This window comes from Rhinoderma darwinii, chromosome 9, assembly GCF_050947455.1.
Source record: "Rhinoderma darwinii isolate aRhiDar2 chromosome 9, aRhiDar2.hap1, whole genome shotgun sequence".
NCBI classification, from domain to species: Eukaryota; Metazoa; Chordata; class Amphibia; order Anura; family Rhinodermatidae; genus Rhinoderma; species Rhinoderma darwinii.
In genome coordinates, this window is record NC_134695.1 from 17,325,236 (window position 1) to 17,338,494 (window position 13,259).

Genomic DNA, 13,259 nt, shown 5'->3' on the forward strand with positions numbered 1-13,259 from the left:
ATACATACAATGTGTATGTGTTTATATATATATGTGTATATATATAATACATATGTCCCATGAGCCAGGGCTGTAGAAACACAGCCCTGGTCATGAATACAGTTGTAAACAAAGCAGGACAATTAGCATTGCCCTGCTTTGTTTGGAAACCATGGAGACAGGAGATAGTTTGATCTCCTGTCTCTATTTCAAATCTCCCGCGTGCACGGATGGTCGCACGCGATCTTGCGGTATTGCGTGGGCGCTCATGAGTCGGGTGATGATATATTATCACCATGCCGACCCATGCTAGCCGGGGGTGAGCGACTCGTCCCCCACTGCGAGCGCACCGGCAGGGTTAAATAGCCCTGCATCGGTACACTCAGCAGCTGAAGACCACCTCACCACTCTACCAACGAGGAGCAGCTGGGACTTGCCAGCCTCACCTGTCCTGCAGTCTCCTGACCTGCTCCGGCTCCTACTTCTGCTCCCCTGCTCCACCAACGACAAGCTAAGTATCAAGTGTAGCAACAGCTACACTTAACCCTCTCTCTCTCTGTCTCCTCTTGCAGTCCCAGAAGTTAATCCTTGCTCTCCCTGAGTACTGTCCCTAAGTTAACCCTTGCTTCCCTGAGTAACCCTTGGTGCCCCTGAGTCCCTGTGTTACCCCTTGCTGCCATGTGTAACCCTTGCTGTCCCTGAAGTTACCCCTTGCTGTCCCTGAAGTTAACCCATTGCTGCTGTCCCCGAGTTAACCCTTTCTAGCCCCTGCAGTCCCTAAGTTAACCCCTTGCTGACAACCCTTCCCACTGTTAATCCTTTACCTGTTTAACCCTAAGGCTGGGTTCACACACCCTATTTACGGACGTAATTCGGGCATTTTAGCCCAGAATTACATCCGAAAATATGGCTCCAAAGCGTCTAAAGACAGCGCGTAAAAAAGACGCCCGCGTCATAGAAGTGCCTGTCACTTCTTGAGACGTAATTGGAGCTGTTTTCCATTGACTCCATGGAAAAACAGCTCCAATTACGTCCGTAATGGACGCAGCGAAAAGCGCCTGCACATGCCATTACGTCTGAAATTCCGGAGCGGTTTTCTCCTGAAAACAGCTCCGTAATTTCAGCTGTAACAGAGGCTGCCGTGTGAACATACCCTTAGCGTACAGGGACAGTTATATTAGGAGGGAGTGGGATAGAGATCGTAAGCGTGTGAGAATTACAAGTAACTTATGTGTATTGTGTTGTAACGTAACTTCTATGTATGTTTAGGTAAGTGGGTGGCGATATAATTACTATTGTGATACCGTGTTTTTACTGTACTGTGATTAGTTATTGTATTTTATATATGAGAGATTACTGTATGTTAATAAATATCTTTATTTACTATACGGTCTTATTCCCTTGAGTAGCAGCAAAAGCAATTAGATCGACGTTAGTATAAGGAAAAGGAAGGGGAACTAGGCATAACCCTAGTGACTCTGATTATAAAGGCGGTAGTAATAGTGGGTGACACTAACCAGTGAAACCCACCATTATACCAGCCCTTTCACAGTGTGTATTTTGGGGGATGGGGGATATAGAAATAAAGTTTAATACAAGCAACATCAATCAAAAAAATAACGAAAATTTACTCATCAAAATTTTCATTTCCTGGAGTCCATAGGCAGCACAACACATGTGGGTTTTAGTCCCCTATGTACAATTAAGCAGAAACAGTTTAATTAGCATTACGCAATTAAAGGGAAGGTGTCATGAAATGTTTTTTATTTTTTATCATATTGCTTTTAGTATGATAATAAAAGAAAATTTATTTATTTGTGTTCTTGTATTCTACTTTTAACTTTTTTCTTACTTTTACTTCTCTATGGGGGCTGCCATTTTTTTTCTCATCTCTGTATGTGTCGATTAATGACACATACAGAGATGGAATACGGCACATACATCCCCATAGAGAATGTGAACGGGAGCCGTTCCATTCTCTGCAGCGTACGCCGTCTGTGTGGGAACGGTGCATGCGCCGCTCCCACACAGACCAAAACGAAGCTAGTTAGCAAAGCGAAATCTGGCGCCATTTTCATCTGGACCAGAAGCCGCTGCCGGACAGTAAGATGACGACTTCAGTCCACGGCTTCCGGCCATATGTTCAAGGAAGCGAAGGCGCAAGGAATAGGAGCGGAGGCGGCACGAGCAGGTAATTTATGTTTGTGTATGTGCTGTGTGTTTTATGTTTGTGTGTGTTCGTATTATACTGTCTGCTTAGCACTGTATCTAATCATCCTACACTGTGCATTCGCTCAGAAAATGGCGGAACTCAGTGTAGGAGGTTTGAAGATTCAACCCCCTACCCCTTCTCCTGGCACTAGCCAGAATAAGGGAGGGGGGTTGTGTGAGGACACTAGAGAGTGTGTGTCTACCCCAAATTTGCATCATAAAGCAATGAGTTTGCTTTAGCACATTGACCATGCTGCAATTTTGGGAACTGCTCTTTCTAGTGCCCAGCACATGGAAGGGTTATAAATTAGAATCTAATTTGAAAATTTGAAAAAATTCAAACAAAGTGTAATCACTTAAATAATAATAGTTTAACTAAAAAAAATAAAAATAATTCTAGCGACACATTCCCTTTAAGGACTTCCCCCTATAAGTATGTACCGTTAACTGGGCCCCAGCGTATTTTACGAAGCAATAGCTATAAGTTCTGCCAGCGGGAGGAAGCTTGTGCTGCCTACAGACTCCAGGAAATAAAAATTTCGGTGAGTAAATTTTCGTTTCCCTGATCATTCTTGGCAGCACAACACATATGGGACTTGCCAAGCAATAGCTATATGGACGGGATAGCAGACACCATTTCAAGCACTCTTTTGCCAAATAGAGAACCCTCTGATGCCAGCGAGTCGAGCCTGTAGTGCTTGACAAAGGTTGATGTGGATGCCAATGTAGCAGCCCTGCAGATCTGATCCAGGGGAATATGCCAGACTTCTGCCTATGTGGTAGCTGAAGAGCCTGTGGAATGTGCCCTGATCTGCAGAGATTGAAGGTCACTGAGATGATAGCATTTTTCAATGGTTGACCTAATCCACCTGGCTAGGGTGGCTTTACTTGCTTTTTGTCCCTTATTAGGAACAGCATGTTGAAGGAACAGATTTTCTGCTTTCCTAAAAGCCTTTGTCCTTTGAATATAGGTGAGAACTGCTCTTCTCACGTCCAGTGTATGCCAATTTTCCTGATCTTCACCTTGGTGATGAGGGAAAAAGAACTGGCAATAATATTTCTTGGCTTATATTCCTAAAGGAAGGAACTTTAGGCAGGAACTCAGGCATGGTACGTAGTAGAAGACAATCTCCCAGGTCTCTCAAATACGGTTCTTTGAAGGAGGGGGCCTGAAGCTCGCTTATGCGCCTGTCTGGCGTGATTGCCAACAGGAAGGCCTTGAAGGAGAGAAATCTGATGGACGACTCTTGCATGGGTTCAAACGGTGACTTTGTTAGAGCCGACACCACTATTGAAAGGTCCCAGGAAGGAGAGGGTACCTGAGAGACTGGGCTAAGGTTTCTTAAAGCCTTGAAGAAGGTCTTCACCAACTGTTGGTTGGAGAAACGATTTTGCAATTGGGCATTGATTGCCGTGAACTGCACCTTAAGGGTATTTAGCTTCAACCCTTTATTGAAGCCTTCCTGAAGCAATTGCAGGATAATATTCAGAGAAACTGTATTTGCTGAATTCTTAGAGCACCAGGAGGCAAACAGGGTCCAAACTCTGTTGTATACCTTGACCATTGAGGGGCGTCTGGGTGACCGCAAAGTGTTAATAACTTCAGATGAGAGCCCCATTTCTGTCAGATTCTCCCAGTCAGCCTCCAGGCCGTGAGATGTAGACTGTGAGGGTTCGGGTGATACACCCCTTTCTGGGACAGAAGTTCCGGTGACACCGGCAGTTTCAGGAACCTGCCTTTCGAAAGAGACAAGGCTAGGGAGAACCAGGCTCTGCGGGGCCAAAATGGCAGGATTGCAATGGCTTCCGCTTTTTTGTCCCGAACTTTTCTCAATACTATGGGTATCAAGGGGAGGGGGGGAAAGATGTAGATAAATTTTTCTCCCCAACTGACACAGGCTGTCCAACGCTACTGCATGGTCGGTAAGGTATAAAGAACAAAAGCCGAGGACTTTGTTGTTCTCTTCCGATGCCATCACATCCAAGTCTGGCATTCCCCACGTGGCAGCTAGGCTGTTGAAACTCCACTCCCCGGATGGAGGATATTGCGGCTGAGGAAATCTGCAGTGTGGTTCAAGGAGCCCTTGATGTGAACTGCTGAAATTCCCAACGAATATTGTTCTGCCCAACTCATAAGTCATCTGCATTCGACCGACATTGAAGCACTCCTCGTTCCTCCTTGCTTGTTTATATAGAAAACAGTAGTTAGGTTGTCCAACTGGACCAGGATCTGGGTATTTCTCAGATGGGATTAGCGACAATCTCAGCCTCTGAGTTCCTTCATGTTGGAGGATAGTGACACTTCCCTCTGACTCCATCTGTTCTGAACCCATAGGTGATCTACATGGGCACCCCAGCCCCAGGAGCAGGCATCCGTTGTGAGGACTTTCTGTGGTGGGGGAACCAGGGATTTGCGGGACCGGAGAGTGTCCGGAATTAACCACCAGTTGAGGTCTTGAAGGGTGAAGTTGGAGACTTTGAAGAAAGCATCCAGATTTCTGAAATTTTTGTCCCAAGATCTGAGGATGTCGAGCTGTAATGATCTTATGTGGGCTGCTAGTGCTACATCGATGAGTCACATAAGAAACCCAGCAATGTCGCTCAAAGTTATAGACTGACTGCAGCCATTAGCCATAAAGAGAAATTGTGTGGCGTATCCATGAGCCTTCAAGAGGCTCTGTCACCACATTATAAGTGCCCTATCTCCTACATAAGGAGATTGCCGCTATAATGTAGGTGACAGTTTGTTTTTTTTTAAATAAAAAGCATTACTATCTGTTTTCACCACTTTATTAGCGATTTAAGATTTATGCTAATGAGTTGCTTAATGCCCAAGTGGGCGTGTTTTTACTTTAGACCAAGTGGGCGTTGTACAGAGGAGTGTATGACGCTGACCAATCAGCGTCATGCGTTCTTCTCCATTCATTTGGTCAGCGCATAGGGATCCTTTTAGATCGCTATGTGTTGTCTTATACTAACACATTAACAATACTGAAGTGTTTAGACAGTGAATAGACATTACACGGGATGTCTATTCACAATCTGTGCACTTCGCTACTGTTTCTGTGGTAGTTACAGCAGAGGAAGCCCAATCTCGCGAGATTACGCTGTAGATGACCGGTTACAACGAGATTACGCTTCCTCTGTGCACTCCATTACTCTGTCTGTGGTAGTTACAGCAGATTGTGAATAGACATCCCGTGGAATGTCTATTCACTGTCTAAACACTTCAGTATCGTTAATGTGTTAGTATAAGACAGCACATAGTGATGTAAAAGGATCCCTATGCGCTGCCTAAATGAATGGAGAGTTGGTCAGAGCCCATTGGTCAGAGTCATACACTCCTCTGTACAACGCCCACTTGGTCTAAAGTAAAAACACGCCCACTTGGGCATTAAGCAACTCATTAGCATAAATCTAAAATCACTAATGAAGTGGTGAAAACAGATTGTTTTTTAAAATAAAAAGCATTACTGTCACCTACATTATAGCGCCCATCTCATGTAGGAGATAGGGCACTTATAATGTGGTGACAGAGCCTCTTTAAGTTATGCCCTTTTGCCTACAGGATGTTCAAGATTGGCAGTCTAATTAGATCAGTTAGTACGTCTACAGTTTACCGGTCTCCCCTTTGGCCTATTCATCCTCTTTAAGAGTATTCCCAAAGCTCATCATGATTCTAGTGGCAGCCCTCAGTCTAAAGGGGACTTTTGTCATTCCTTACACGGACGACTGGCTGGTCGAGACATCCTTAGAAGTCCAATAATTGGTTCATCTTAAACAGACCATGAAGGTACTGAAATCTCACAAGTTTATTCTGAACCTGCAGAAAACGAATCTTTTCCACGACTATGTCACTGTAACTGCCTCAGGAGGTTTTTTTGAAGATCAGACCAGCAGTCAGTCAGCTAATTAATCATACAATAACATCTTTTCAGTCAGCAATGAGTGTTATAGTAGCCGCATCCATAAAAGCCGTGCAATGGGTAAAGGCTTACTTCAGGTGTCCCTAAGCTGACATATTGTCAGCCTTATAGGTGTTCCTCAACCCTGGACCGTCTTTGATAGATTCACCCAATAACAAGCTTGGATCTCAGATGATTCATGTCCAAGTACCTGTTAGTGGGAAAGTATTTTGTCCCTCAGCATCCAGCCCTTCTTACTACTGATGCATCAGGCGAGGGTTGGGGGAACTCATTTTGGGATCCTGTGTGGTCCTGGAGAGTAGTCAGAATCATCCAACTTGAAGGAGATGAAGGCAGTCCATCATGCATTGATACATTTCCTTAAACATCTAAAGGGAAAACACGAGAGTACAGAGACATTGTGACTTGCATGTTTTACCTCAACAAGCAGGGAGGAACCCTGAGTTCCCTTCTACAAAGAATGCAGAGCTATTATGGATTAGGCAAAGACCCATCTCACCCGCTTGTCTGCTGTCCATCTAAAAGCTCTTGCACACGACCGAGATCAGGCCGTGAAAAACGGTCCGTGTGTCGGTCGGATTTCCAGGCCCGACCACGGTACAGGTGAACGGGACTCCTGGCATCATAGATATTTGTGATGCTAGGAGTCCCTGCCTCCCCACGGAAATGCTGTTCCATACTGAACAAAATGATACAGTACAGAACAGCAGTTCTGTTGGGAGGCAGGCACTCCTCACATCATAAATATCTGATGCCAGGAGTCCCATTTACCTGTACCGTGGTTGGGCCGGGAAATATGGCCGACACACGAACCGTTTTTCATGGTTCGATCACGTGCAAAAGCTGTAAGAGGGGTGTTTGAATGAACACCTTAGTTTTAGTGACTGTGGTGATCTCAGCAACCAGACCCTGACCTATCAAACCGTCTGATATGTCATAGAACTATATCAAAGGTTTTCTGAAAGTACAGTTAGGGTATGATCACACGGCTTATTTTCAGACGTTTTTCGGGCCGTAACCCCCCCCCCCCCGAAAAACGGATAAAAATATGGAGGCGGAAGGATTCCAAACATCTGCCGATTGATCTCAATGGGAAAAACTGCAGTTCGTTCCGAAAGGGCGTTTTTTTACACGGCCGTTTGAAAAAACGGCCCATAAAAATAACCTTGTAAAAAGAAGTGCATATCACTTCTTGAGCAGTTTTTCATTGTGTCAATAGAAAAACAGCTCCAAAAACAGCCCTAAAAAACGCATCAAAAATCGCTTGATGCATAAAAAACGTCTGAAAATCAGAGGCTGTTTTCCCTTGGAAACAGCTCCGTATTTTACAGCCGTTTTTCATTTGCCGTGTGAACATACTCTTCAAGTGAAATAATAAGGGTATCTGCAATTTCAAAAAACTTTTTGTCGTTTCATAGGGCCATGTCAAAGGTTTTGATTGGTGGGGGTCTGGAGCAACACCGATCGATAAAAGAAGGGGCAGAAACGCTCAGGAGAGCGTGGTGCCCCTTCAGCTGTAATAGTATAACTTTGGCTTTCCTCCCTGAAGACTGGTATGAATTATAATAAATTTGCGGGCTCTTATCACCCTGCCCCGTTTTTGTAGCAAGAAAGGTTGATCATTTCCCTCACTATTTCTTTACGTCTCGGTCTCCAGATGTTTTATTTCTACATCAGTGAGCAAAGACTTTAGCTACAGCCTAGTGGAGAACAGTAGGGTAGCCCAATACTAACAGCAATTGGGGCCTGCAGCTCCGGACACCCCTCTTCCATCTGCACATTGTACAGAGTGTCCGTGTATAGGAATATAGCATTATTAAAGTGCTTTTTCACTATACACATAGAAGGCAGATAGGCTCTTCCATGAATGCTGTTTGTTGGTGGGAGTCCAACTGATGAGACCTGTTAATGCATTGTTACCATTCATTATAGTAAATTAAAGATACAGAAAAAGAGGAGCATGCTTCTGTGTTTCACATAGGGCCAGAACTGTGCAGTTAGTTCTCTGCTACAAGTAGGGGAAACAGGATATTTGAATGTAATGTGCCCTCCCCAGTTGAGGTCCACAATAGTGATACCCTCCACAGCTCACCAGAGAAGTTGCACAGCATACAATGCCTATGAAACTTGTTTATTTCCCACCTCCGCTGTAACTTGTACCAATGAGATACTAAGCTACCAAGAATTACATTTTCTTTTTTCCAGGTAATTTTCTTCATCAGATGCTTTATAATCGACAGTCTGAATGATTTGGTTGCGCTGATCTTGCAGTTTGAATGGAACAGAACACTGGGGGCGTTAAGTGATGAAAAGAGATACTTAGGCCTTATTCAGATTAGCGTGTCCATTTTGCGTTTATAAATAATTGGACTGTATTTCATTTTCGTGTGGCATCCGTTGCTCACGTCTGTTTCTGCACTCTGTTTTTATTTTCTCTAATTTCTTTAGCAACTGATGCGCAAAACACTGACAGAACACAGTTGTTAACTGGGTGCGTGAAAAATGAGGACAGCATACACACATCAATGGGCGACGTGGTCTGCAAAAATGAACTAAAATAGGACATGCAGTGAGTTTCACGCAACGAACACACGCTGCGTGAAAAATCACACGAGTGAATAGCCCCATTGATTTGCATGGGTCAGTGCGCTGTCAGTTATTTCAGCGGACAGGACACAGACGTAAAATACTTTTCACTGAATAAGGCCTAAGGGTATGTTCACACGATGAGAGGCATTTACGTGTGAAAAGACAGACTGTTTACAGCTGCCTCGTTTCACACGTAAATGCTCCTCCTCGTAATTTACGAGGCGTCTGAGACGCTAGTAAATCTTGAGCTGTGCTTCATTGAGTTCAATGAAGAACAGCTCAAATTACGTGGCAAAGAAGTGCCCTGCACTTCTTTGCCGAGGCAGTCCATTTACGCGTCGTCGTTTGACAGCTGTCAAACGACGACGCGTAAATTACAGGTTGTCTGCACAGTACGTCGGCAAACCCATTCAAATGAATGGGCAGATGTTTGCCGACGTATTGCAGCCCTATTTTCAGACGTAAAACGAGGCATAATACGCCTCGTTTACGTCTGAAAATAGGTTGTGTGAACCCAGCCTTATAGTGAGAGGAAGCCCTGTAAAGGCTATGGACACTTGACATAAAGCAAATTATTTTTACATGTTTCTGGCTACCTTGAGTTAAAAACATTGCACTAAGTTTTAGACTGCAATCTCCATTTCTTTATTCATTCTCTGCCCCCCTGATACTCAGTTTGCATTCTGCTCTTAATTTCAGACTTTTCTCACGTGGGAGTATCTCCACCCCTGTACTGGTTTTCACTTCTTCAGCCCATGAGGTGTGTACCCTCTACTGTGCCGACAAACACTGATGCTGAGGAGTATATAATTTCCCCCTCCTCCCTCTCTTTAGACCAGGGGTCTCAAGCACACGGCCCGCATGTGGCCCCTGGGGCTGTCATCTGCGGTCCGCAGGACACAGAGCCGCTAGACTCTGGAATTCCCTGACATCGCTGTCCACATATGAACAGCAATGTCTGGGGCTTCCCCAGAGTCCCGTGCAAAGCGCTAGTATCGGCTCTGCTCCGGGACTCTGTGGAATTCCCTGACAGCGCTGTCCATATATGGACAGTGTCAGGGTCTTCCCCAGAGCGGAGTCCCGTGCAGAGCGCTAATACAGGCTCTGCTCCGGGAGTCTGTGGAATTCCCCAGAGCAGGACTCCCAGTGATGTCAGGACCACAGCTGCAGTCCCAGGAAGAGCCTAGTAGCGCTCTGTCCGGGACTCCAGCTCTGGGGTTGCCCCTGACATCTCTGTCCATATATGGACAGTGATGTCAGGAGCAGAGCTGGAATCCCAGGCAGAGTGCTAGAAGTGGCTCTTTTCCAGGACTCCAGCTCTGGGCAAGCACCTGACATCACTGCGGCAGCAGCCACAGAGGGCACTGCGGCAGCAGCCACAGAGGGCACTGCGGCAGCAGCCACAGAGGGCACTGAGGCAGCAGCCACAGAGGGCACTGAGGCAGCAGCCACAGAGGGCACTGAGGCAGCATCCACAGAGGGCACAGTGGCACTATCTAAAAAGGGGCTGCCCAATCTTGACATCTGTGTCTGCCAAACGCTGCAAACTGAGCCGCCGGACTGCATTTAGCGACACTTAAACTGGAAAACTGGATTGTTGAAATAAGCACGTGGAGAAATACCTAAAATTTTAAACCTAGCGGTATTATTATAGTAATGTAGTATTATTATTATAGTAATATAGTGTTATAGTAGTTCAAATAAATAATTTATTAACAATAATTTTGTGTTGTATCAAATTTGAAAGTAATGCGGCCCGTCAACTTCCCATTTTTTCTATATGCGGTGGCCCACTTACCCTGCCGAGTTGGAGACCCCTGCTTTAGACAGATATAGATCCTCTGTGATTCCCCCTCCTCCTTCAGACTGACCTTTCTATGCTCTGATACTGACAGCCTGTATAATCTGCCCTCACTGAACAAACACTTTTTCCCCCCTCATCCATCCACAAACTGATCTGCCGTGTTTAAAAAGGCTCTGTTACCAGATTATAAGTGCCTCTATCTCCTACATAATCTGATCGGCGCTGTAATGTAGATAACAGCAGTGCTTTTTATTTTGAAAAACAATCATTTTTTTAGCAAGTTATGAGCAATGACCTAGGGGGCCATTCAACAATTGCTACATGATGATGTGTTTCCCTCTTTATGCACTGAAGCTGGCACGTTCCCTGAGTTTTTCCAGCAAGATGGTGCACCACCACATTATGGCTGTCAGGTCCGAGCATTCCTAGATGAACAATTTCCTGGAAAGTGGATTGGTCGTCGTGGGCCAGTTGAATGGCCCCCTAGGGCTCCCGATCTGACCCCTTTAGACTTATCTTTGGGGTCATCTGAAGGCAATTGTCTATGCTGTGAAGATACGAGATGTGCAGCAACTGAAACTACAGATACTGGAAGCCTGTGCTAGCATTTCTTCTGCGGTGTTGCTATCAGTGTGTGAAGAGTAGGAGAAGAGGGTTGCATTGACAATCCAACACAATGGGCAGCACTTTGAACACATTTTATAAGTGGTCAGAAACTTGTAAATAACTCATGAAGGAATAAAGTAACGTTAAAACCAAGCAAATCATTGTTTTTCTTGTGAAATTCTCGATAAGTTTGATGTGTCACATGACCCTCTTGCCATTGAAAAAACTAAAGTTGGATACAAAATGGCCGACTTCAAAATGGCCACCATGGTCAACACCCAGCTTGAAAAGTTTCCCCCCTCCCATATACTAATGTGCCACAAACAGGAAGTTAATATCACCAACCATTCCCATTTTATTTAGGTGTATCCATATAAATGGCCCACCCTGTACAATCAGACTTATGTCCGAATCAGCAGGATAACCAGCTATGTACAGAGTATACAGCAGCAAAATGGTGGACATTTTTAAAAAATACTATTAGGAAAGTTGCTTAATTTTTGCATTTAGGAAGCAAATGGACAATATTTAAAAAAAAACAAAAAAAACATTCAGTGCAAAAAGGTGTCCACAGCCTTATAGAACCGGTCACTAGGTTTGAAGCTACTAAATCATCAGCATGCCGTGACTAAGCTTGGGTTTATTGTTCCAAACCTACCCGTGTAGAAAACTGACATTTTAGGAACACTTAGGGTATGTTCACACGGCTTATTTACGGATGTAATTCGGGCGTTTTACGCCTCGATTTACGTCCGAAAATGCGGCTCGATAGCGTTGGCAAACATCTGCCCATTCATTAGAATGGGTCTTACGATGTTCTGTGCACACGGTCAATTATTTAAAAAATACGCCGTAAAAAATACGCCGCGTCAAAGTGCCTGTCACTTCTTCAGACGTAAATGGAGCCGTTTTCCATGGACTACATGGAAAACCAGCTCCATTTAACGTCCGTAATGTACGCAGCAAAAAGCGCCTCAACATGCCATTACGGCTGAAATTACGGTGCGGTTTTCTCCTAATCGACACATACAGAGATAAAAAAAAACAAAAAAAAAACGGCAGCCCCCATAGAGAAGTAAAAGAAAGAAAAAAGTAAAACACAAATAAATAAAATTAATTTTAATAACATACTAAAAGCAATAACATATAATTTTTTTTTTTTTTCGTGACACCTTCCCTTTAACCCCAGCTGCATGGTGATGGTTTAGTGGCTCCAAACCTAGTGACAAGTTCCCTTTAATCACTTCCCGCCGCAGAAATTTTTTGGATTTGTATTTTACACTCCCCATGTTCCAAAAGTCATAATGTTATATTTTTCTACCATTTATTGTACCATATAATGTACTAGGAAACGCGAAAGTTTTTTTTTACGTTTTACTACTTTAAAGGGTAGGAACACACAAGGCATAAACACTGTGAATTTTCCGCAGCAGATTCCTTGTGGAAATTCCGCAGAGTATTACAGTAGCAGCGGTGTGGGTGAGATTTCAACTAATCTCGTCCCCATAGCAGAAAAAAGCAGCAGAAAAAAACCGCACATAAATTGACCTGCGGTGCGGTTTCCTCAACCGCAGCATGTCAATTAATGCTGCGGAATCGCTGCTATTCTGTTGCGGGTTTTCCCCATTGAATTCAATGGGGTGCTTAAACCTGCAACAAAGAGGTGTTTTGTGACATTTGCGGCAGAATCGCAGCGATTCCACCGCAAAATTTCATCCCATGTGACCGCTGCAGCGATCATATGGCCTGCAACCACATCCGAGTAGGGACCACGCACACAAGAGAGGGAGGGGGTAAGTATGAAAGGTTTTTTTTTTCCCGGCGCTGCTTTCCACAGCGGAAATTCTAGCCGAATAAAGTACAGGACAGCATTCCCTGCGGTGTTCAGGGTGGATACCCAGTGCAGCTTGATGCAGCATATCCACCCTGAACACGCGGTGTATGTTCCTCCCCTAAGAAAAAAACCACATTTCTTTTGTGTCGCCACATTCTGAGAGCCATAACTTTTTTAGTTTTCTGTCGATCGAGCGGTATGACGGCTTGTTTTTTTTGCAGGACGAGCTGTAGTTTTTAATGGTACATTTTGGGGTACATGCAAGTTTTTGATCACTTTATTTTGTGACCAAAAAAACAGCGTTTCTGGC